Genomic DNA, 24,676 nt, shown 5'->3' with positions numbered 1-24,676 from the left:
CGGTCGCTATATGCAAATTCATGGATCAAAAAGCATTCACGCCCACTTTTCCTCGGGCCAATGGGGAGCCAGCAAGAGAGGTGAAAGGTCGGAGGCAGAGGGTCAAAGATGAAGGAGCGAGGCCACGGGGGATATAAGGGGCCGCGTTCGTCAGTCGAGGCAGTTCAGTTCGCAGGAGGAAGAGTTCGGAGTTGGAAGTGGAGAAGAGAGCAGTTCGCAGTTAGCAGTTCGCAGTTCGCAGTTAGCAGTTCGCAGTTGGGAGTTCGCGGAGTCGGAGTGAAGAGGACGGAGCTGTGGAGAGGCGGCGGCGGCGAAGGCGGACGAGGGGGTGCTCGCGTCGGATTCGGGGAACTGCGGAGAGAAAGGCCGGCGGCGCGACCGAGGTCGTGGTGGAGACGCTCGTCGCGGGATCCGAGATTTTGTGAAATCCTCCTTTCCCCGAGCATCAGCAACCCCCTCCTGTTTCCCCCGCCCCCGCGCTGAGATAGTGCGACAAAGGGGGCCCCCTTCCCACCCCCTACCAGACACTGTCCGCGAGGCCCGCGGAGTTGAGGCACCACCGCCGCTCCGCATCTCATCATCAGACGGGTAGGCCCGACACGGTCTCGGCCCCAGGCCCGCCTACCCCCGTCATCCTGGAGGGTGGTTCTCTTTCCTTTTGCTTTGGGAATATGTGTTGTCGGCACCGTCTGTGAAGTAAAATTGTATAAGTGTTGCCGAGTGCCCGGTAGTCGGATAGATCTGCATTGTTGCATTTGCTTCTTGTCTTCTTCTTTTCCATGTGCTTTTGGTGGAATTGTATTTGTGTGCTTTCCGTTCATCGCGAAATAAATGTGCTTATTATTGAACTGTTTTCCCGCTTCGCTTCGTCATTTCTTTCATTGAATCCCCATCTTGCTTCACGTAAAGGGTTGGTCGTGGGCTAAGACGCCCGATAATTAATCGAACCGTCGAGGCCGACGAATAACACCGCTCGGTTATCCCGATAGTACGGAACGGGTCGCTTAAGTGGCCCGTGTCCGAAGTCGACCTGCGGCGAGGTGCGATCGCCCGGTCTACCCTCCGTGTGGGTACTTAGGTAAGTCGAATTTGGCGAGCAACCCTATCCCACGCGGGGGCCGATTGGCTCGATCGCGGTGAGACCGAAAGGTCCACCCGTGACTGGTTCCCGGCGTTAGTCCGAGAGGGTCACGACTGGATTGTCCGTCCGGTGGGCGACGTGCCGCGATTCGAGTTACGTGGCCGTTCGCACGCCGGCGGGCGCGAATCCGCAACACTGGTGTCAGGTCGTGCGATATAAACTCATCGCCCTCCTCGCGGCACTGGTATCGGAGAACGGGACAACGGGCTCTCCTGTCTCCAATTAAATTCACGGGAATCGGTCCAGGGGTGAGAGGAGCGACCCCCGATTCCCTCCAAATTACGAGCGAGCTAAATTAACCCTTTAAGAGAAGCAAGATGGTGTCTCAAGGCGAGCGGGTGCCGGGTGGATTAGGTATGTGTAATAGTAATGTAGAATCCATGGCTCAGGACGAGATCACCGTGCAAGAGAAACCCGTACCAGAAGGTTGGGAAAGGCATCGATGCCGTTCATCTAGTCGGTTTTTTTATTATAACTCCACCACTAAATGTAGTCAGTGGGAGTGGCCAGGGCAGGTGACAATGCGGCAGATTATGGAACTCGCGCAGAGCATAAATGACAAACTGGATTACTGGAATGCCGGAATAGAAAAAATGAACGAAAAGTTGGATGCGAATACACAGCAAATGAGGGAAGAAACGAAAAAGCTGTGGGGTGAGACGCAGAACATGGGCCGATGCCTGCAGGCGGGCATGAAGGCCGTGACCAGGGAGATCAAAATGGCGACTCCACGTGTAGAAGCGAACAAACTGGGAGGGGGTGCAACGGTGACCGAAAGGGAAAAATTAAATGGAGAGACCAAAACGTGCGAGACGAGACACGAGGTGACGACAACGGAAATAATAGTGGAGACAAGGGAGGTAAAGGGTGAAGAGTTGGCAGAGACACGGGAGATAGGAACGATAGAGGGAAGACTGCACGATGAAGACGGGGTAAGTGACGCACACACACACACGGAGGTAGTGGAGGATAATGGGGGTGAGCTCGCGGAGCGTGTGGGGACCCAGTGCGTGCACCTGGATGGCCTCCTCCAGGAACGAGGGGAGGGAGTATGCCCCCTTGAGGCGAGTCACGACCAGGTGAGTTCGGTCGTGCTTTGCGAGGTTGAGGGGACGGGTGCTGTGAACAGGTGCACGGAGAGCTTGGGGGGTATAGAGGCTCCGGAGACCCTTGTGGGGACACAAATCCCCAGTGTGGTTGTCCCTGTGTGTGTGGTGCAAGGCGTGAGTGCGTCCCCGTGTGTGGAAGCGACCCCGTGTGTGAGTGGTGTGGTGGCGATGGTGCCAGAGTACGTGCTTCCCAGCACGCGGTGTGTGGATGAGGCACCGCGGGTGAGTGCCCCGCGTGTGTGGGTGAGGCACCCTGTGTGAGTGAGGCCGTGTGTGTGGATGAAACGGCCAGTGTGGATGAGGCACCGCGGATGAGTGCCCCCGCGGGTGTGAGTGGAGTGGTTTGTATGAATGGAGCACCACGTGTGAGTGGTATGGGTTATGCAAGGGAGACCGTGTGTGTGAGAGCGGTATGTGAGGGAGATGTCGGTGGGCATGCGGGAGCACGCAGCCGCGTCTCCCGGGGTGAATGTGATGGAATGGAGTGTGAGCGTCGTAACACGCGGGAGTGCGTGTGTCGAATGGCGACGACGGCGACATGTGAGGAAAGAAAGCCGGGTAGCGGCTGTAGTTGTTTCGGGGACCGTGCCGGATTCACCCAGCCGCGAGCACGAGGTCCGTGCTGTGCAACGCACGAGACCACCACGTGCTCGCTTGCGAGAGTGAAGTCCCGGTCCGGAAACGCACGCGGTGGATTTGCCGATCCCGCGGACGGACAAAGTTTAGGCAGGATTTCGGATTTGGACCGGACGGGTTCTCCACGCGATCGTGTGTGTTAAGCTCAAACGGGCAAAGCACATGTGTTCGCGTGGGGAACCCCTCGAGACGTGGGGCTTGTGTTTTTTTTGTGCGCACGGTGACGTCATGGCTGCACGTGGGGTTGGAATCCGGCAGGAGGGGTATCCCTGCCGGATGGTACCGTCCAAGGAGGGACGAGGAACACGTGCAGCTGCATGACGTCACGGGCAGGTGCAAAGTGTGCGAGTTGCCGCGCTGGTGCTGCGCATGTAAAAAAACAAACAAACAAAAAAAAACAAGCCTCACTTTCGGGTGCACAGGATTCCTGGGCAAGGGGTGGAAGACCCCCTTACGCCTGGGCACAGGAAGGAAACTAGTTAGGGGGAAGGGTTAGCTTAGTTAGACCGACTTCATGGGGCAGGGGTAAGTCCTCATGGAGTCCGTGGAATGGATTAGTTAGAGGGATTGTAGCCAGATTTAGGTGGGGAAATTGATTAAAGAGATTAGGAGACAGTGACAGACCTGTGAATGTGTAGAGGGGACGTAGCTTAGCTACGTAGGTTAAAAGGAACGTGCTGTAGTTTAAGGGACGACGTGAGAGCACGAGTTAGTTAGGGGATGCAGATAGAAGGATGGCAGAGTTCAGCGGTGTGTGTGTTGAAGAGTGGTGGGTTGTGAGGTGAGTACGTGTACATGTTGAGTGAGTGAGGCCAGCGGGTCTGTGTGTATGGAGCGAATGGGGAATGCATGGTGCGATGAGTGATTGGGGGGAGGAGTGACTCCCGCCCAAGGGACCCCGGGGTCAGTGTAGAGTGAGTTAGCTGGGTTAGTCAAATTGAAAAATGGAAGTCGTTTTGTTGTTGGTGGGAAAGTAGGCTCGAAACCCATTTGGAGGGGTGCAGGAGCCCTGTTGACGGGCTGGGAGCGTGGCTGCGAAAGGTGAGTATCGCTGAGTGGGTACCCCGGGCACCAGGCTAGTCGGCCGTGGTAGGCCAAGGGCCCATGGGGGGCCGGGATAGCGTAGTGGGCACGGGTGCGCCTGCTTGGTGCGGGGGCCCGGGGCACCATTAGCCGCGTGGGCAGTGTTGTGGGCAAGGGTGACCCTCGGAAAGGGGCCTGGGAAGCCAGCCTGCCACGTGTGCGTTTCAGGGGAGGTGCCATGGGGGGCACTCCCCGGTGTTAGGGAGCTGGTAGGCTCGGAGGCAGTGTAGTGCCCGGGGGTGCCATAGCGGGAGATTCGGCAGAGGGTCGTGCCTGCCAAAGGGAGCCACGTGTCCCAGCCATGAGACCGTGTGAGGGCACGGAGAGAAAATTGGGGGGCGAGGCCCGAAATTGTGAGGACACCAACACAGGCGACGGGAATCTGGGTTGTTAGAACCAATAGTTTAAGCGAGAGGCGCTTGTTGAAAGCCCCGGGGTAGTTTAACAGTTAAATGGTTAGGGTAGATTAGGAGATGTACCCCTCCGCACCATCCATCCCCTCGCTGTCGTTGTGGGCCGCTGGACCCACTTTGGTTATAGATCGCCGAATTCTGGGGAGGCCATCCTGAGGCTTCGTTGGGCCTCGACACAGGACGCTAGCTCTCCCTTATTCCCCTCCGGGAAGGGAACGTAGGGGTTGGGAGTAGGCTAGGTGACAGGATAGGTTAGCCGAACAAGGACAGTCCAGGGGGTTAGGGGACGATTTCTAGTGGGGAAGTAAAAATAAAAACAACAAAAAAATAAGTTGGGGCTAAATTGGGGTTTGACAAATTAAGGGAGTGGGTATGTACAGTGACAGGCAAAGGCGATAGGTTGGGAGGGAGACCGTAGGGTAGGCCCGAGCCCGCCTTCCGAGTGGCCAGCACCACCGCACTCCCTCCACCAACCTCCACTGAACGGCAAAGGCTGGCCACTTCATCTGCTGGCTGTGTTACTGCAAGGCCTGTGCCGGCCCACTTCATCTGCCGGCTGGCTGTTTTTCTTCAAGGCCTGTGCCGGCCCACTTCATCGGCAGCTGTTGTGTTGCTGCAAGGCCTGTGCCGGCCGGATCATCTGCAGCTGCTGTGCTGCAAGGCCTGTGCCGGCCCACTTCATCTGCCGGCTGGCTGTTTTTCTTCAAGGCCTGTGCCGGCCAGTTCATCTGTCGGCTGTGTTTGCCTGCAGCGGCCTTCTCCTGCAGGCTGTGTTTGCCTGCTGCCTTTGCCATGCCATGCCCACTGCCCACGTACACCAGCCCCGTTCAATTTTTGCTTTGCCCCCCCCCCCCCTGTTCATTTCCATGTGCGCCAGGATCCGCAAGGCAACAGTTTGCAAGCTGCGAGAACTGCCCTGTTGGCAGCTACAACACGGGCCTGCAGTGGCGGCCCGTGCACCGTGTTTGTGTCCATCCATCCGTTGTGTTCATTGCGTGTGCCACTTGAGCTGGCACGGAGACTACGTTTGTGCAGCCCATGCACCGTTGTGGTTCACTGCGTTCAGTTCAAACCATTCATCCATCCATTCGTGTGTTCATTGCGTGTGCCACTTGAGCTGGCACGGAGACTGCATTTGTGCAGCCCATGCACCGTTGTGGTTCACTGCGTTCAGTTCAAAAGGGAAGGCCTTGGACTGCGTGTGAGCAGCCAGCCACGTTCCCTGTCACCTGCATTGTTTTGAGCCAGAGACTGCATGCGAGCAGCCTGGCTCCCTGCTAACTGCTTTTCTTTTGCAGAGTTCATTGATCCTGGGCCATGGTTTAGTGTAAAATTTGTAAGTTAAGGTTAAGATGTACTGCAAATATGAGTGCACCCCCCGGCATGTTTGTCTTAGCGCCGGCAATTTTATTTAAGTCGTCCGTGTGAGTGAGTTTGTTTAGGTAGTTACTCAGCCCTCAGGTTATTTATTTTGGGGACACGAATACCATGAATGTCGCACTCAGGGATCCGTAGGTAAAATGTACTAGGGGAAAACTACACATGCTGGCACACGAAAATTTGACGACTCGGGACGAGTCTGTAAAAAGGGGAGGGGGTAGTGTTGTGGTTGACGAAATTCACAAACCACCATTCAGGTCCCTTAGGTGAGATATCTCGGTAAGTATATGTGTAGTTAGGCCCAAACCCGTTGTCTAGAGGGAATAAATGTCATTCATGGGGGCTGCGACTCTTCAGGATAGCCGTTTTTCTTTTACTATCTTTATTTTGGACCAACCGCCATTATTACCACCACCAACCACGTATCAACAGCCATCACAACAACAACCACCAACCACAACGCCGCTTCACCACAGCCGCCACGACCTTTACCGTCACAACTCACCACCATCGCATCACCGTCATCTCGCGCCACTCGTGGGCACCGATGCTGGACTCGTGTAAGGCGCGCACCGTGCAGCGTGTTCAAAAGCATCGCGGACTCTCCGAAGAAAAACGGATCAAAAACGACTCACGCCCACTTTTGTTCCGTCCAATCGGTGAGCGAGGGGCGATTTGGCCCCGCCTCCAGGGCGTTGGAGGGCGGTCGCTATATGCAAATTCATGGATCAAAAAGCATTCACGCCCACTTTTCCTCGGGCCAATGGGGAGCCAGCAAGAGAGGTGAAAGGTCGGAGGCAGAGGGTCAAAGATGAAGGAGCGAGGCCACGGGGGATATAAGGGGCCGCGTTCGTCAGTCGAGGCAGTTCAGTTCGCAGGAGGAAGAGTTGAGTTCGCAGGAGGAAGAGTTCGGAGTTGGAAGTGGAGAAGAGAGCAGTTCGCAGTTAGCAGTTCGCAGTTCGCAGTTAGCAGTTCGCAGTTGGGAGTTCGCGGAGTCGGAGTGAAGAGGACGGAGCTGTGGAGAGGCGGCGGCGGCGAAGGCGGACGAGGGGGTGCTCGCGTCGGATTCGGGGAACTGCGGAGAGAAAGGCCGGCGGCGCGACCGAGGTCGTGGTGGAGACGCTCATCGCGGGATCCGAGATTTTGTGAAATCCTCCTTTCCCCGAGCATCAGCAACCCCCTCCTGTTTCCCCCCCGCGCTGAGATAGTGCGACAAAGGGGACCCCCTTCCCACCCCCTACCAGACACTGTCCGCGAGGCCCGCGGAGTTGAGGCACCACCGCCGCTCCGCGTCTCATCATCAGACGGGTAGGCCCGACACGGTCTCGGCCCCAGGCCCGCCTACCCCCGTCATCCTGGAGGGTGGTTCTCTTTCCTTTTGCTTTGGGAATATGTGTTGTCGGCACCGTCTGTGAAGTAAAATTGTATAAGTGTTGCCGAGTGCCCGGTAGTCGGATAGATCTGCATTGTTGCATTTGCTTTTTGTCTTCTTCTTTTCCATGTGCTTTTGGTGGAATTGTATATGTGTGCTTTCCGTTCATCGCGAAATAAATGTGCTTATTATTGAACTGTTTTCCCGCTTCGCTTCGTCATTTCTTTCATTGAATCCCCATCTTGCTTCACGTAAAGGGTTGGTCGTGGGCTAAGACGCCCGATAATTAATCGAACCGTCGAGGCCGACGAATAACACCGCTCGGTTATCCCGATAGTACGGAACGGGTCGCTTAAATGGCCCGTGTCCGAAGTCGACCTGCGGCGAGGTGCGATTGCCCGGTCTACCCTCCGTGTGGGTACTTAGGTAGGTCGAATTTGGCGAGCAACCCTATCCCACGCGGGGGCCGATTGGCTCGATCGCGGTGAGACCGAAAGGTCCACCCGTGACTGGTTCCCGGCGTTAGTCCGAGAGGGTCACGACTGGATTGTCCGTCCGGTGGGCGACGTGCCGCGATTCTAGTTACGTGGCCGTCCGCACGCCGGCGGGCGCGAATCCGCAACAATATATTTATATATATATATATATATATATATATATATATATATATATATATATATATATATATATATATATATATATATATATATATATATATTATCCCTGTGTCGTAAGAGGCGATCAGGGTTGCGTCAGGTAGAAACTTAGATATATTATGTGATTTGCCCAAGAAAAATCATGACTGATCGAGAGCAACAAAAGTTTGACTGAGTTTCATCGGGTGTTGAGATAAATATTTATACATTTTGAGAGGGAGTTTTAGATGCTCAAAGCTTGCTATCATGAGCAGCCTGTGGTGCTGGTTGCATCATTTTCTGGGGGGTGCCACTGTGCCACTGCTGCAGTGCCCTCTAATTACCAATTCACTGGTACTCATTTTACCGACCTCAGAAGGATGGCAGGCCGAGTCAAACCGACCTGGTATTAATTAAACAGCCAAGGGGGATTTGAACTCAGGATCTTCGGATCCCCAGCCCACCACCCTCACCATAAAGCCAAGGCCAGGCATGTGGATGTTATTCATTTTGATGTTGATTTTATAACGTTTAGAATGGCTTTAGATGTTTTTAAAAGTGATTTTTGTTGACATGGTGAGGGTTGCTTGATGTTTTCCCAGGGATATTTAGAGGGGTTTTTGAAAAGCATTTTTTTGAGATGGATTTGCTCAACACATTTTGAGAGATTATGTTTTTTTTTATGCACCTTTTGAAAGATATTATATAAACACGTTTTGAAAGGCATTACATAAACACGATTTGAGAAGGATTACGTAAACACGATTTGACAGATTTTCCAAATAGGTCGTGAAATGGATTTACTAAATACACTCTAAAAACACTTTGGGAGGGATTTTCTAAAAAAAAACAATGAGAGATTTTTACACATTTTGACAGGGTCTTCTCAATATACTTCAAGAGGGATTTTCTAACCTATGCCTTAAAAGGGATTTTCCAAATATATACTCGTGGAAAAAAAAAGTTCCTGTGCACATTTACACCTCTGTGAAATGGGAAAGGAAAACAAACACATCACGTTGTTTGGTCATATCAATATTTAGTGTTTGATAAACATGAAATCGACATGAGAATGTCAACACACGTGTGGAAGACATGTCTCCAGAGGCTTAAAGAGAAGTGCGGTCAAAAGTCAGTTAACAGCTCAGTGTCTGGTGTGACCGCCATTTGCGTTGACACACACACTTGGCAACTGCGCCTCATTGAGGATGCAAGATTGTTGAAGAAGGCTTGAGGGATGTCAATCCAGATCTGCAGCAAGGCCAACAGCAGTTGGGCCAACGTTTCCGGTTGGTATTGAAGACAGCACATCCAACACATTTTCTACAGGAGAAAGATCAGACCAAACAGCTGGCCGGCGAAGTGTGGGAATGTTCTGTTGTGCGATAAGTAGGTGACGACTCGTGCGACATCAAGGCATGCGCTGTCCTGTTGAAGTGTGATGCGACGTCCATAAACCTGCAGGAACGGGAGGACGTGAGGATGGAGTAACGGTAACAGGATGGAGGACGGGAGGACGTGAGGATGGAGTAACGGGAGGCAACACCTCATCACGGTAACGAATTCCTGTGAAATTGCTGTAAACGACCTCCAACTGCTTTCTGTGATGAGTGGTGTTGCCTCCCCATAGCATCACTCTTTCACTGCCGAACAACGAACGCTGCACAACACCATGCATCAGCGTAACATTCCCCTTCCTGTTGATTAACACAACAACGGACAATGGCTAATGGCCTCAGACGTTGTTTACACCAAGCTTGGTGGGCAAGCCGATGACGTGGCAACAAAATCGGATGCACTGCTGGTCGTCGTGGTTGGATGTTGTGCTTGCGTAGCCGATTCATGACATTTCTGGCACTGATTGGTCACAAGCCAGGGATGCTAAGAGCTGCCAAACTTGCTGTCTCGAACAGATTCCTAAAGTGCACCAGCCAGATATGGTTATCCTGCCAACGTGACGTCACACATGATCGCCCAAAACGTGGACGGTCTCTGATGTTGACAGTTTGTTTATAACGTCTCCCGAGTGACTGTATGGTGTTCCGATGAACACGAAAACACCTTGCCACAACGTTTTGTGGCATTCCTGTGCAAATGAGTGGAGGTGAGCAGTGATCCTAGATTTATGTAGTTTCACCAGAAGGGGTTAATGGTAGACCATGTGTGCAGAAACCTGGGGTGAGGGATGGAGGGTGATGGGGTCAAACATGGAAAGAGCAGGGGTGCAAGACCAGAAAGGAAGCAATAGAAAGGAAGCACAGAGAGACCACAAACATGTCTGAGATGGCGAGGTGATAGGCACATAGATTCAGCTTCTTCGTGGGAGATTCCAACAATCTTGAAGGCCTTGATTTCCAGGAAGTCAAGCTGAGTAAGCCCAGAGGGGGGAGTAGTAGACCATCAAGCTGTGGATAAAAGCCTTGTCAGGTGGATATGAGTTTAGGTGTGCCAAGGAAGAACTCTGTACAAGGGAGGATGCCAAGTCATTGACTGGCTTTGCCACAAGAGACGATTTGAGCCCAAATTTTCCGAGCCCGAACCAGAAATAGCTCCGCCTTTCTGTCTGTCCGTCTGTCTGTCTGTCACACTAACTCCCCCTAAATGTTTTTTTCAGAAATTTTCCAAATATATGTTTTGAGAGTAGTTTTCTAAATTTTTATACACCTCCAATGTTTTTTTGGAAATGAACCTCCATGGTTTACATAGCAAGGGAACTTCAAAAGGTTTGTACAGAAAGGTGACCTCAAAGAGTATATATAGCAAAGGGACAATGTCAAACGGTTTCTGGCAAGGGAACAGCTCAAACGTTTTTTTTCCAGCAAGGGACCACCTCAAACGGTTTTTCCGGCAAGGGAGCACCTCAAACGGTTTTTCCGGCAAGGGACCACCTCAAACGGTTTCTCCGGCAAGGGAGCACCTCAAACGGTTTCTCCGGCAAGGGAGCACCTCAGGGTTTTTCCGGCAAGGGAGCACCTCAGGGTTTTTCCGGCAAGGGAGCACCTCAAACGGTTTCTCCAGCAAGGGACCACCCTGAAACCGTTTCTCCAGCAAGGGACAACCTCAAACGGTTTCTCCGGCAAGGGACCACCTCAGGGTTTTTCCGGCAAGGGAACACCTCAGGGTTTCTCCAGCAAGGGAGCACCTCAAACGGTTTCTCCAGCAAGGGAGCACCTCAAACGGTTTCTCCAGCAAGGGAGCACCTCAAACGGTTCTTTTTCTCACAAGGGAGCACCTCAAACGGTTTTACCGGCAAGGGAGCACCTCAGGGTTTTTCCAGCAAGGGAGCACCTCAAACGGTTTCTCCGGCAAGGGAGCACCCCAAATCGTATTTCCGGCAAGGGAGCACCTCAAAGGGTTTTTCCTGCAAGGGAGCACCTCAAACGTTTTTTCCGGCAAGGGAGCACCTCAAAGGGTTTTTACAGAAAGGGAGCACCTCAAACATTTTTTTCCGGCAAGGGAGCACCTCAAAAGTTTTTTTTCTGGCAAGGGAGCACCTCAATTGGTTTCTCCCGCAACGGAGCACCTCAAATGGTTTTTTTCCGGCAAGGGAACACCTCAAACGGTTTTTCCAGCAAGGGAGCACCTCAAACGGTTTTTCCAGCAAGGGAGCACCTCAAACCTTTATTTCCGGCAAGGGAGCACCTCAAAGGGTTTCTCCGGCAAGGAAGCACCTCAAACGGTTTTTCCGGCAAGGGACCACCTCAAAGGGTTTTTCCAGCAAGGGAGCCCCTCAGGGTTCTCCGTCAAGGGAGCACCTCAAACCTGTTTTTTTTTTTTTCTGGCAAGGGAACCCCTCAAATGGTTTATCCGGAAAGGGTGCACCTCAAATGGTTTATCCGGAAAGGGTGCACCTCAAATGGTTTATCCGGAAAGAGTGCACCTCAAACGGTTTTTCTGGCAAGGGAGCACCTCAAACCTTTTTTTTCCAGCAAGGAAGCACCTCAAACCTCTTTTTTCGGCAAGGGAGCACGTCAAACGGTTTCACTGGCAAGGGAGCACCTCAAACGTTTTTTTCCGGCAAGGGAGCACCTCAAAGGGTTTTTCCGGTAAGGGAGCATCCCAAACGGTTTCTTCCGGCAAGGGAGCACCTCAAATGGTTTTTCTGGCAAGGAAACACCTCAAACGTTTTTTCCTGCAAGGGAGCACCTCACATGGTTTCTGGTAAGGGGGCACCTACCTCAAACGGTTTCCAGCAAGGGAACACTTCAAATGGTTTACAGGAAGCATACATTAAACAGTTCAGGGCAAGCGTACCTCAAAAGGTTTACAGTCCAAGTGAAACTTCCAAATAAGTGAACATGAAACCGTTTTTGGAAAGTGAACCTCAAATGCCTGAGAACAAACGAACTTCAAACAATTCCCAAAAAGCAAAGCACAGATGATTTACACAAAACAAAGTTAAAAGAGTTTCTTAACACTGTCTAATCAAATGGCTGACAGCAAACAAACAGCAAATGGTTTACAGTGCACCTCATTCCATTGATAGCAAAAATACCTCACACCAGTTGAAAGCAAGTGAAGTACAAATGGTTAACACCAATGGATAGTGAACCTCGAATGTTTTAGCGCAGGGAACCTGAAATTATTTAAAGCATGCACACCAAAATGGTCGCTTTTGTAAGAGAATCCCAAACGCTCTTGGGCAAGCAAACGCGACGCCAAAGGCTACCAGCTTCTCGGGCAGGCCAACGTGGCACCGAAGGCTCTTGGGCATGGCGGACCCCAAATACTCCCAGACAAGATGGACCCCAAACGCTCCCGGACAAGGCAGACCCAAAACGCTTCCGGGCAAGGCGGGCCCCAAACACTCCCAGGCAAGGAGTACCCCAAATGCTCCAGGCAAGGTGGATCCCAAACACTCCCGGTCAAGGTGGATCCCAAACACTCCCGGGCAAGGTGGATCCCAAACACTCCCGGGCAAGGTGGACCCCAATCGCTCCCTGGCAAGACGGACCCCAAATGCTCCTGGGTAATGCGGATCCCAAACACCCCTGGGGGTAAGGCGGATTCCTAACACTCCCGGGTAAGGCGAATCCCAAACACCCCCGGGTAAGGCGGATTCCTAACACTCCCGGGAAAGGTGGACCCCAAACGCTCCCAGGCAAGGCGGACCCCAAATGCTCCCGGGCAAAGAGCACGCCAAACGCTCCCGTGCAAGGCAGACTCCAAACGCTCCCATGCAAGGCAGACCCCAAACGCTCCCAGGCAGCCGGACCCCAAATGCTGCGGGACAGGTGGACCCCAAACGCCGTGGGACAGGCGAACCCCAAACGCCACCAGGCTGCTGGACCCCAAATGCCACCGGGCAGGCGGACCCCATACAACACCAGGCAGGTGGACCCCAAACACCACTAGGCAGGCGGACCCCAAATGCCACCGGGCAGGCGGACCCCAAACACCGCCAGGCAGGTGGACTCCAAACGCCACCAGGCAGGTGGACCCCAAACACCACCGGGCAGGCGGACCCCAAACGCCACCAGGTAGGTGGACCCCAAACGCTTTCTTTAATCAGTTTAAATCGCAAGTGAACTTCAAATAGTTTACTGTAAGTGACCCTCAAATGGTTTAAAGCATGAAGCAAAAAAATGATAGTTTTTCAGAAGTGAACCAACAACAGTTCACAGCAAATGAACATCCATCAGTTTAACAGAAGCAAAGAACAAATAGTTTATCATAAGCGAACCTTAAATAGTTTATAGCAAGCGTATCTCAAATGGTTTATTGCAAACTAACCTCAAATGGATGACAGAAGCAAACCAGGTGGTCCATGGGAAGCTGAGAGAGAGGGAGAGAGAGAGAGACCTTGTGAATGTCTAAAAAATATATATCCGAGTCAATGGAGGAGTTTCCAGATATTTTTAAAGCTCCAAGCACTATAAAGCAGGATATTCCCATGACAGCCAAGAAAGGCAAGAATGGTAGCGCCTCCCTCCGGTGGAGAACTAAGGGCCCACCATTAGGGACTGGGTATAAAGACAGCGATAAGGTTTAAAAATTCACCAGTATTTTCACTGATGCACATTTTATTTCCCAGTCTACAAATGTTAATTCTTTCAACCTACCTCCACCCAGGCATTCCTTCGACGACAATTCATCAAAGCAAACGACTACTTCAACTCAAAATCTAACCACATTCACACCTGAACCAAACCATAAACCATGCACCATTAAAGCATACGTTAACCTGCACCGTAAAATAAACCAATCCATACCCCCAAGCCATTCTCTCAGCCAACTATGCACCCCTCCACAGATGTATATCCACATGTGTACCTCATCTTACAGAGGGTTTGGCATTTGTGGTGTGGGATAATGGAGCAGTAGGTATTATTGTTGTAAAAGTAAAGCATGTAGGATGAGAATAACATTTATTTGTCCATTCCAATAAGCACCGATTGGGTTAAATATATTTTAAAATCTTGAAGGAAGTAGACGATGTCTATTTTTCATACAGCAGCAAACAACTACTATCCGCAATAGTTTCAGTTACTCTCCATGCATTCTAATGCAGGCTAAGTATGAGAGTTACACACACACACACACACACACACACACACACACACACACACACACACACACACACACACACACACACACAATTTGTTGGCATCCGAGAACCTGCAAATTTTTCCTCATTATACTCTTACATACATACTTGTTATATTCCATCAATTCCATAAATCTAACAGTTTATTTCTTTTTTCATAATATATGATGTAGAATTTGGCTTCGTCATGTGGTGATGGATATTACAAAAAGTGAGCATAGAGGTGCCATCAAATATTTATGCAAATAAGGTGCAGCTTCAAAGAAATCCACAACACATGATGGCTACGCATGGCGGAAGGTCACCCTCATGTTCTACAATAAGCAAATGGACGGCTGACTTTAATCGTGGATGTGAATACTTTGAAGATGACCCCGGGTCGGGATGGCAGGCAGATTTGACCGATTCACAATCTTGTTGCTGTTGCAGTTCAAGGTATTAATCATGGAATCAAACGAAGACCAAACACTGCAATGGAGTAATCAGAAGGAACCCAAATAAATAAAGAGCAAAGATGGAGTCATCAGGAGAAACCTGGATAGGATTCAGGTTTCAGCCGCTACTCCACAACCCTCAAACCCATCCAGGTGCAGCCAAGTGTGCCATGCATAAAATTTTTTGCAAGAATTCACTTCTCCTTCGCTTAGAGAGATAAAGAAAGAGAGAAACAAAGAAAAAGCAAGAATTAGAGTGCACAAGTAAAAAAGGCATAAAATGTCATTGCCCCCGTTTTTGTAATTTTTCTGTTCGGACGGAGTTAAAGGGATGGCCCATATTTATGTAAACCTAAAATGGCCGCCAGTGTCACAGTCGGCCATCTTTGATCAGATCCCAAAATAAAGTGAGGGACACGTGTACGCCATCCTGCAATGTGCTTGTGCCAAATCTGAATAAAATCGGACCATGCCTGCCTGAGAAATGGTTGGGGACACATCAAAGTAAGAAAATGGCCGCCAGTCGCCATCTTGGATCTGATCTCGAAGAAAGAAAAAAACGGCGTGCATTTGTAAACCATCACTCTTCATCTGTGTGCAAAGTTTGAACAACAGCAGTAAATGCAAGTCCGAGAAATGGTCAAGGACGTGTTCAACATTGTGTTTTTTTTATAACTAAAATGGCCGCCAGTGGGCCATCTTGGATCTGAACTTGAAAAAAAAAAATTACATGCATATGTATACCAACATGTGTCATCTTTTTACCAAGTACGAGTAAAATTGGTCCATGCATGTCAGACATATGGTTATGGACGCACGGACACAAGGACGCACACGAAAATCAAGACCAAACAGGGTCTCTTTTTTAAAACGACGGCGGTCCAACGGGGGATAATAAAGAGAAATGTGAAAAAGTAAAAAGAAATGTGAAGGGAACAATGAACAACCATGTTGGGAAGAACCCGGATAGATAGATTTCAGCAGTTACTCCACAGGCTCGAACGCAGCAACAGATACAAGCTACCAGAGATCCATCAGCAGGGAAGCACAGTCCCACAGCATCAGGATATGGTACAAACTTAATCAAACGGAAGACGAAATACTGCATTGGAGTAATCAGAAGGAACTTGGATGGGATTCGGGTTTCAGCCGCTACTCCACAACCCTCAAAACCCATCCTCAAAGCCATCCAGGGGGGAGATCACCATGTCAAAGCTGCCTAAATAGCCACACAACTTGGAATTTCTCAAGGCAGTGTTTTAACAATCATCCATGAATGCTTCGACATGTCCAAGGTCCCAAACAAGATGGCTCTCCTCGAATCTCTTCACTGCATATCCAGCAGACTAGCTATCAGACGTCTGGTAACTGGCGACAAATGTGGTCTTCACAACTTGGATCTTGAATCCAATTGGAATGCATGCAATGAAAGCAAAAGGGAACACCTCAACACAATAAATTTCACACCCAACCCTCATTTGGCAAGATTATGGCCTTCTTTTTCTTGGATGTCAAGAGCATCCTGCTGATTGATGATACACCTCCAAAAATTACAATCACAAGAAACATCTCCATATACATTCCACACCAACTTCGTGGAAAATTCATGTTATGAAATCAAATTTTTACAAACACTGAAGGATATTGACTGAATGCTTTTCATGCTTATGGATAGCTTGGTGTTGGCTGAGTGGTTATAGTGGCTGGTTTAACATCTTAGGGTGCCATTGAAATAACACCAGATGGGTCGACTCAGCCTGTCATCCTTCCGAGGTCGGCAAAATGAGTACCAGATTACTGGAAACAGGGGAACTGCATCAGCAGCACAGCTGCGCTTCCAGAAAACGATGCAACCAGCAGCCACCGGCTGCATACGAAACAACAATGCAGGTGGAACCTTCACAACAGGCTTATGCACAATGCTTGTGTTGCGCAGACAGTCATTCACGATGGCAGTTTCGCGTAATCTGATCCCCGTCCAGCCCGGATCTGTCCCCCATTGACTATTATCTGTTTCAGGATTTTACATCGCATCTGCATGGTCACCATTGGATACAGAGACGACTACAGCAACCAAGACATGGGTGAAGGAGCAATCTGACAGCTTCCTATTTTCCTGGCACGGACAATTTGCAGACCAAATTTAGCAATTGCATTTGAATCAAGGCAACACGAAAGTGAACAATAAGAATAAAAAGTTGGCGCATCTCGGACTATTGTGACGACATCATTCCTCAAACCTTTTTGAATGCCCATTGTGCACTCACACACAAAGCTGATAACGCTGCCACACAGCCTTGGGACACTATCCCACCTGATCAATTACTGGCACGCGGCAAATATGCTTAAAGGATATTACAATCGGCCGTCAAGAATCCACAATAATCCGTGATATAGTGTGGCACCTGATTTAATATCGCCACCGTCAAAGTTATTAATAAATAGAATTAATAAAACTTTCGAACAGGCTTTCCTCTGAGTGTGCATGGCACCTTGTTCACAGGCTAATCCAAAATCCTGCTTTATGGCACCACCACAGTCAGTGTTATATGCTTTATATATAGCTGTTATTACAAATTTCATCAAAAAGTACTTCTTACAATTTGTGCTTCTGAGATTAAAGAAGGTTGCGGCTCCTTGGAGTCCACTTTTTATTCCGCACCAGAAGGACTCAGGTGTGCATGCAATGTACACCTGGTGACGGTTTATTTATGAATGCACTCAAGGCATTATTGTCCATAATTTATCGATCACTGCTAGTTTATAATATTGTAAAATGATCACCAACATGCATTGTACAAGAGCACATAATTGTTCTTGATGGTATGCATGTTGTATTAAAGCGCTCGAATGAAACAGGTGTGTTTAAGCATGGTCTGGGCACCGTTGTTATTATGCATCTGGTTGATCACCACATGTTCAAGAGGTTAACCTTTTTGTAAGCATTTGGAGGAATGAATAATACAAATTGGGGAATGAAGTTTAGTGGTTCAATTCTCTCTTTCTTTCTTTTTTCAAAGAATGATTGTTGGTGGGATCAGATGGTTGAACGTCAAGCTGACCATGGGTGTGTTCCGTTGCAAGTAGCTTACTTATCGCTCGCCAAGCGGGCACTTCAATGGAAGGGAAAAGGGAATAACAAAATGCAGCCACGTACGTTCTACATACATGACCGATTACTTAACCCCACTTTTCGCTTCATGTGCATGGGCTAATGAATTGATTGCATTAGCAGCAGCTACAGAGGGTATTAGGAAAAGGAAACGAAAGAAAGAAATGGGGAAAAAAGTTTTCTCATCCTAAAGGAAAGAAGGAAAAGAAAGAAGTCCTTTCATTCAAACTTCTGGGTCTCAGTATCTGCTATGATATTTCCTGGGAAAGCCACATCTCCAGGCTGGCCTCCAAAGCTATTCGCCGATTGGGAATCCTCCAACGTGCAAAGTCCTTCGTTGGCACACCTGAGCTCCTGACCAAGTACAAAGCTTTCATCTGCAGCCTGATGGAGTACTGCACTCCCCTCTGGGCTGGTGCTCCTGCCTCTCACCTTTCTTGGCTTCACGCTGTGGAAATTAAGGCATTGAAGATCATTGGTATCTCCCTTGATGAGGCTGAGTCTTTGAGTCTCGCACTCTCACCACAGACAGATCGGTGGTCTTCCTGTCTTTTACAGTCTCCTCTCCAACCTCCCCCACCCTCGCACTGTCTGCTGTCTGTCCCACACATATTTCCGCAGGGCGCTCAAGGTCCTCCAGCAACTGCCTTCTGGTTAAACTACCAAAATGAAGAATCACTGCTCACCTTCACTATTTAATTCCTCTTTTTCCCCACCTTTGGAACAAACTCCCACTCTCTCTTCAATCCCACTCTTCCCTCCAGGTTTTCAAAACAACTGTTCACCACCACCTCTTATCTTTCCCCATCCAAAACCATGATCTTTTCTACCCCCGTTAATCCACCCCAAACCCACCTCCTTCATATTCCCTGCTTTCCTTCCTGAAAGTCCCTGTTGTGTCCATCTTGTTTACTCCATGTACCCTGCCCCATCCCTCTCCCTTGCACCGATCACCTTATGTGTCTATTCCCCACTGTTTTGTGCTTCCCTCTCCCGTCCCTTTTGTCTCCTGCTCCCCTTGTTATACGTTCTGTGTGTTAGCTCTTATACGAGCCTTAACATTGTTAACCTCCGCCATCGAAGATGGATGGAGGTTACTGTTTTCACACCTGTCTGTTTGTTTGTTTGTTTGTTTGTTTGTTTGTGAACAGTATTACGGAAAAACTCCTGGACGGATTTCGACGAAACTTGGTGGGGGGATTCGGTATGGTCCAAGGATCATGCCATTAGATTTTGGACTTGGTCCAAAGTCCAATATGGCCGCTATGGCGGCCATTTTGAAAAAATATTTGAATTTTTGTTTTTGCATTTCTACATGTTTTAAGTGATTTCCAACCCAAAATAAATAAATTTGTTAGAGAAAAAAAAATTGCAACTTTTTTTCAAAAAAATTTCGATTTTATTTGAAAAACATTTGAATTTTTTTTTGGCATTTCTAAATTTTTTAAGTGGTTTCCAACCCCTCCCCCCCCCCCAAATTTGTTAGAGAAAAAAAAAAAAGGAATTTTGCACCTTTTTTTTTCAAAAAAATTTCGATTTTTTTATGGCATTTCTACATGCACGTCGATCTAGTTTAGTTTATTCAATTGTGGTTTAGCAGAGTCTGATCCGTTTTGACTGACAATGAATAGGATATCAGGTTCACTTAAGTGGCCCAGTAGTATTGGCGGAGGAGGTTTTGCACTCCACCAAGTGCTCCCCCTCTAGTTTTTAAACTGTTTTAACATTGTTAAAAAAAATAAAAAATGGTGAGTTTGGAGGAAACCCCCATCAAACTTTTCTATGGACCTGCCACTGTGCATTTTGGGAGGGAGGTGAAGGGGGTTTGCATGTTTGTAGATTTTAAAGAATTAGAATGAAAAGTAGAAGAAACAACATAAGTAGGAACTGCATTTTTCACTGATATCTTCTGTGACAGTAGAATTGAAGACATGGCCATCAATCATTTTGAATCAGTCAACGGCGGTCGTTTTTGTAAACACAAGTGTGTGTTCCGTTAGAACGAATGACTTGAAAAGCGACAGCAAGCCACTTGCTTGCGGAACACTATTTTATGGGATGGTCCCATTTTTTGACCCAAATGTGCCACATGCCATTTCATACCTTCCCTGGATACCATTTGTCCTGTATTTTTCAGTACTATAAACAATATTCAAAAAGGAAAATTCGGGGTATATGCAGCGCATGCACGTATGCCTCTATCATGACCACAATATACGGTCAATAAGTCCAAGTAGCACTCGGGAATCCTGCAATGGTGTCACAAGACTCATCGTATGGGAGTGATGTAACCGTTTTTTGTTTTTGGAACTTTTGTTTTTATATTTTTGTAACTTTTTTATTTTTGTAACGTTTTGTAATGAAATATTGTTGTGAAAATGGCTCCTACAGGTTAATAATGCTTAATATAGAGCAGTTATTTCCTTAAAATGAATGTCTAGACTCTAGACGAAGTTGAATCATTCATGCTGTTAGACATATGCGTCACTATTATATCGAGTTAGACGACGTCACCCGTCCCAAGGTGTGTATCTAAAATTTCCAAACATTTTGATCCCATTTTTACCCTTTTACCCCATGTAATTTGTCATTATGTGCTTTTTAGCATTTCGCAAGGCCAGCGGAACAGGTTTTGGTGGCAAAGGCATACCTCAGAACTTTGGGGTGAGACGTCACGGAGGGGTCGCTCCGCCCACCAAACCAAAGCAGCGTAAAATGGAGAGGGAGAGGGGAGGGGCGTGCAGCGTCATCAGGTGACGCACGAGCCATAATGCATAAAGGTGGGGGAAACGAAGGACTTCAAAGTAGAGAGACCAAGAAGAGAGCTGCGTCTCGCTGAGAGCTGCCGTGCGGAAGCCACGTTCCCACCAAGCCAAAGCCACATCTCTATCTCTCTATAGCTATCTATATCTATATGTATATCTATCTATATCTCTCTGTCTATCTCTGTCTCTTTCTGTTTTCTCACCTCCATAAAAGAGATGTTCACCTCCACTGCCTGCCAGGACGCTGTGGACCCATCCTGCAGGTTTTTTTGCATTTTAACTCAACTCCCTTCTTTTTTTTTGTATACATAGTCAAGGCTCATGGAAGAGCACGAACACTGAATGGATCAGGACACAACAGGAGGTTAACGAGGGAAGAAAAGATCATGGTTTTGGATTGGGGATGATCTGCGATGGTGGTGAACAGCTGTCTTGAAGACCTGGAGAGAAGAATACGATTGAAGAGATGTGGAAGTTGGTTCCACAGGTGGGAAAAAAGGAGGAACAAATAATTGGAGGTGAGCAGTGATCCTGGATTTAGGTAGTTTCAGAGAAGGGGGTTGAGGGTGGACCTCGTGAGCCCTGCAGAAACCTGGGTAGGACAAAGCATGGAAAGAGTAGAGGGTGCAAGACCAGAAAAAGGTGGTAGAGGACAGACAGACCACTGACCTGTCTGGGATGGTGAAGTGATAGGACCATAGATTCAGCTTCATCACAAACAATTCTAATTTTCCAGGCCTTGATTTCCATGGCGTCAAGCTGTGCAAGATGTGAGGAAGGGGAGCCTGCCCAGAGGGGAGAGCAGTACTCCATCAAGCTGTGGAAGAAATCCTTGTCGGTGGATAGGAGTTCAGGTGTGCCAAGGAAGGACTTTGTATAACAGAGGATGCCGAGTCAGCGATTGGCTTTGGAGGCCAACTTTGAAATGTGGTTCCCCCCCCCCAAAAAAAAAAACATCATGGCTGATAATGAGACCCAGGAGTTTTAAGGACTGAACTTCCTCAAGAGGATTGTTCAGAAAATGGATAGGAGGGTTTGCCAGACAGTCCTTTCAGAGAAAGACAGTGAGAGTGTGAGATTTGTCACGACTTAAAGACATTCAAAGTGTTTAACCAGGTTGCATTTTTTTTTTTTTCAAGATCTGAAGAGGGAAGAAGCTGCAGCATGCCTGTATGAAAAATGAAGGATGTCACGGCAGAGGGTGAAGTGATCAGCAAATCGATAAAGAGGACTTTCCAGGGAGTCAGAGAGATCAATGATGAAGATCAGAACGAGGGCTGGGCCCAGAACATTGCCTTGGGGTACACAAGCCTTGATAGGGAGAGGAGATGAAAGAATTTTGTTGAGTGCCACACGTTGACTGCGAGAATAGAGGTGTGTCTGACTGGGACATAAAGCTTCGGATAATTAAGGAATCCCGATTGTTTGTTTGGTCCGTGGTCACGCAATCGGGAGTGGGTTAGGTGTTGTTGTCATTTATTTATTATGTACTGTTGCTTCTTGTATATTTCACTCCCTGTGACTTTTGTAATTTAAAAACATACTTGGTCTTCCAGTGAATTCTGGCTGTGGTGGTTCTGGACAAGTCATTAAGACCCATTGAGGAATAATTGGCTGCGGGATATGACTCTGCACATCCAGACCGCATCACGCATCAAGCTCACTTGGCCTAATTGGCATCAAGACGTGTGACACCTAATCGGTGCAACTATGGGCAGGTTCGGACTTCCAATCCACACGGTATCACAAAATTGGGCATGTAATCCAACGGGCTAGACCCCAAAGAGGTCGACCATTACGGTTTCATTGAGGCAATGCGATTAATTTGAACCAGGCATCCGGGACGACCAGGAAACCCTAAAAATAAGTTCAATTGCTTTCATTATATATGATTAGCTCTGCCACCGAAGGTGGACACAGGTTATGTTTTCACCCTCGTTTGTCCATCTGTCTGTGAGCAAGGTATCTCAAAAGGTTATCATGGACAGATTTGGATGAAACTTGTTGAACAGGTTGGGAGTGTGACAAGGACGAATCATTTAGATTTAGGTGAAAATATGGATGCACACCCAGATACAAATTTGTTTTTATTACCTCCGCCACCAAAGGTGAAGGAGGTTATGTTTTCACCCCCTTTCTGTCTGATTGTCTGTTTGACTGTGCACAGCTTTCCTCCTTCACTCTGCTCTTCCATATCAAGCTTTCTCTCCGACCGCTCTATCTCCGTAACTGTTGATGGTTCAACATCAACATGTTGATGGTTGTGGACGGATCCAGATGAAACTTGATGGACACTTTGGTGTGTGACAAGGACGAACTGATTAGATTTTGGTGAAGATCCAGATCCAGATCTGCATACGAGAGTTATTTAATTTTTAAAGTGATTCTTCACCATTGAGAGATAGTGGGCCAAAAACGATATAGTTCTGTATAGCATGATATTTCAAAAACGTAATGGGCCCGATAAGTTCTCGTGGATCAAGAATTGCGTGGCGGAGGTCTGCGCTCGACCGAGTGCCCTTCTAGCTAGATGCTGAATTCCAAATGAAAAACAACATGTGAAGAGGAAGGTCGAAGTATAAAAAAAATTCTCCCCATTCTGCTCCCTTTCCCCTCTCTTTCTTATTTTGATCAAACTGTCTGGGGTACATATGAGGCATGGCCCATGCCAGGAAACAAACTCTCATGCATGTATATGCAGCACGCATGTACGTGTGTGTGTGTGTGTGTGTGTGTGTGTGTGTGTGTGTGTGTGTGTGTGTGTGTGTGTGTGTGTGTGTGTGTGTGTGTGTGTGTGTGCGTGCGTGTATTGCGATGCTGTGCTGTGTAGGGGGAACCGTTATTACTTGATTGGTGATATCTCCTCTGAAACAATTGTTGACGGATGGCCGCATGCATGCAGCAGGCACGCCGAGACCGAAGTCCATTGAAACCTGGTGGCCCATAAGTAATAGAGCAGTTTCCGGAATAATAGTCACGACAATTTCATTTATACTTTACTCGCAAATACAACCCGTCACTATGCTGATGGGGGTATTAAGAGAGGAGAAAGAGAAAGGGGGAGAGAGGGGAGGGAGGGGAGGTAGAGAGGATGGAGGGAGATGAGTGGAGAGATTGGAAGCGAGGAGTGGGTGAAGAAGGGGGAACGAGGAAGGGGAGAAGAGCAAGGAAGGGGTGTGGAGGTGAGGAGAGCAACGCCTCACCAAATATTGCTATACACTGCTGGAGGGAGGGGTGTGGGAGAGGGGGAGAGGAGAGAGAGTGCAAGAAAGAGACAGACAGCAAGAGAGCGATAGAGGTGTGGGAGGAGAGTAAGGAGAGGATAGAAAGAGAGTTGGGGGGAGGAGGGAAAAAAAAAGAGAGAGAAAGGTGAGGGGTGGAGGTGGCATTACAAAAGAGAGTGGTATGTTATATACTTAATGAGTGAACACAAAAAATAATAAATCTCATGTCAGTATAGCTGTACACACAATGACACAACAGAGTTTCTAAGGTTAACCACTGGCACATCTGCAAAAACTCTGATATCCCAGTTCCAGAGAATTTGTGGGAACATCAATCAAAAGCAATCACTGAAAACATGGAAGTACCGCTCATGTATGGCCTAATGATCCCATCGAGTATGAACATCGAAAACAAAGCATTGCGACCAGGTATCATACTTCGGTCCAAAAAAAAAGAGAAGACATTGCTGATTGAGGTGTTAATACAGTGATTTTGGACTAAACAATGCAGAAATCAAGAAAATGAAATACCAAGACCTCAAGAATGAAGCGAAAAGATCCAGGAAGCAGAAGAATGCCAAAGTTGTACCAGTGATAGTTGGAGCTACAGGAATGGTGATGAAGGACCTCACAGAGATATTCAAAGACATCCCTGGGAATAGTACTTCAAACGAACTACAGTTGGAAGCTGTCTGTGGTTCAGTAACGAACCTGAAGAGAGCCCTCGACATGAAACTTTGAGAACAGAAAACTTCACAGCTTGGTCCACGAATCGTGACCCCTTACCGAAATGAAGGTGGAGGACTCTGCCCTGAGAGGACTCCA

General features: G+C 48.4%; 1 long non-coding RNA gene across 1 annotated transcript in view; it reads right to left on the bottom strand.

Annotated features, from left to right (window-relative positions):
- LOC147024048 (uncharacterized) overlaps positions 1-24,676 on the bottom strand; it is a 210,452-nt gene that overhangs the window by 140,522 nt on the left and 45,254 nt on the right. The window contains exon 4 of the long non-coding RNA XR_015060518.1: positions 13,503-13,544. This is a non-coding gene — a long non-coding RNA (uncharacterized LOC147024048). The remainder of the gene's footprint in view (positions 1-13,502; positions 13,545-24,676) is intronic.

This window comes from Eptatretus burgeri, chromosome 7, assembly GCF_056783735.1.
Source record: "Eptatretus burgeri isolate ZD-2024b chromosome 7, Ebu_testis_v1, whole genome shotgun sequence".
Taxonomy (NCBI): domain Eukaryota; kingdom Metazoa; phylum Chordata; class Myxini; order Myxiniformes; family Myxinidae; genus Eptatretus; species Eptatretus burgeri.
This window is presented reverse-complemented; position numbering and strand designations above follow the sequence as displayed.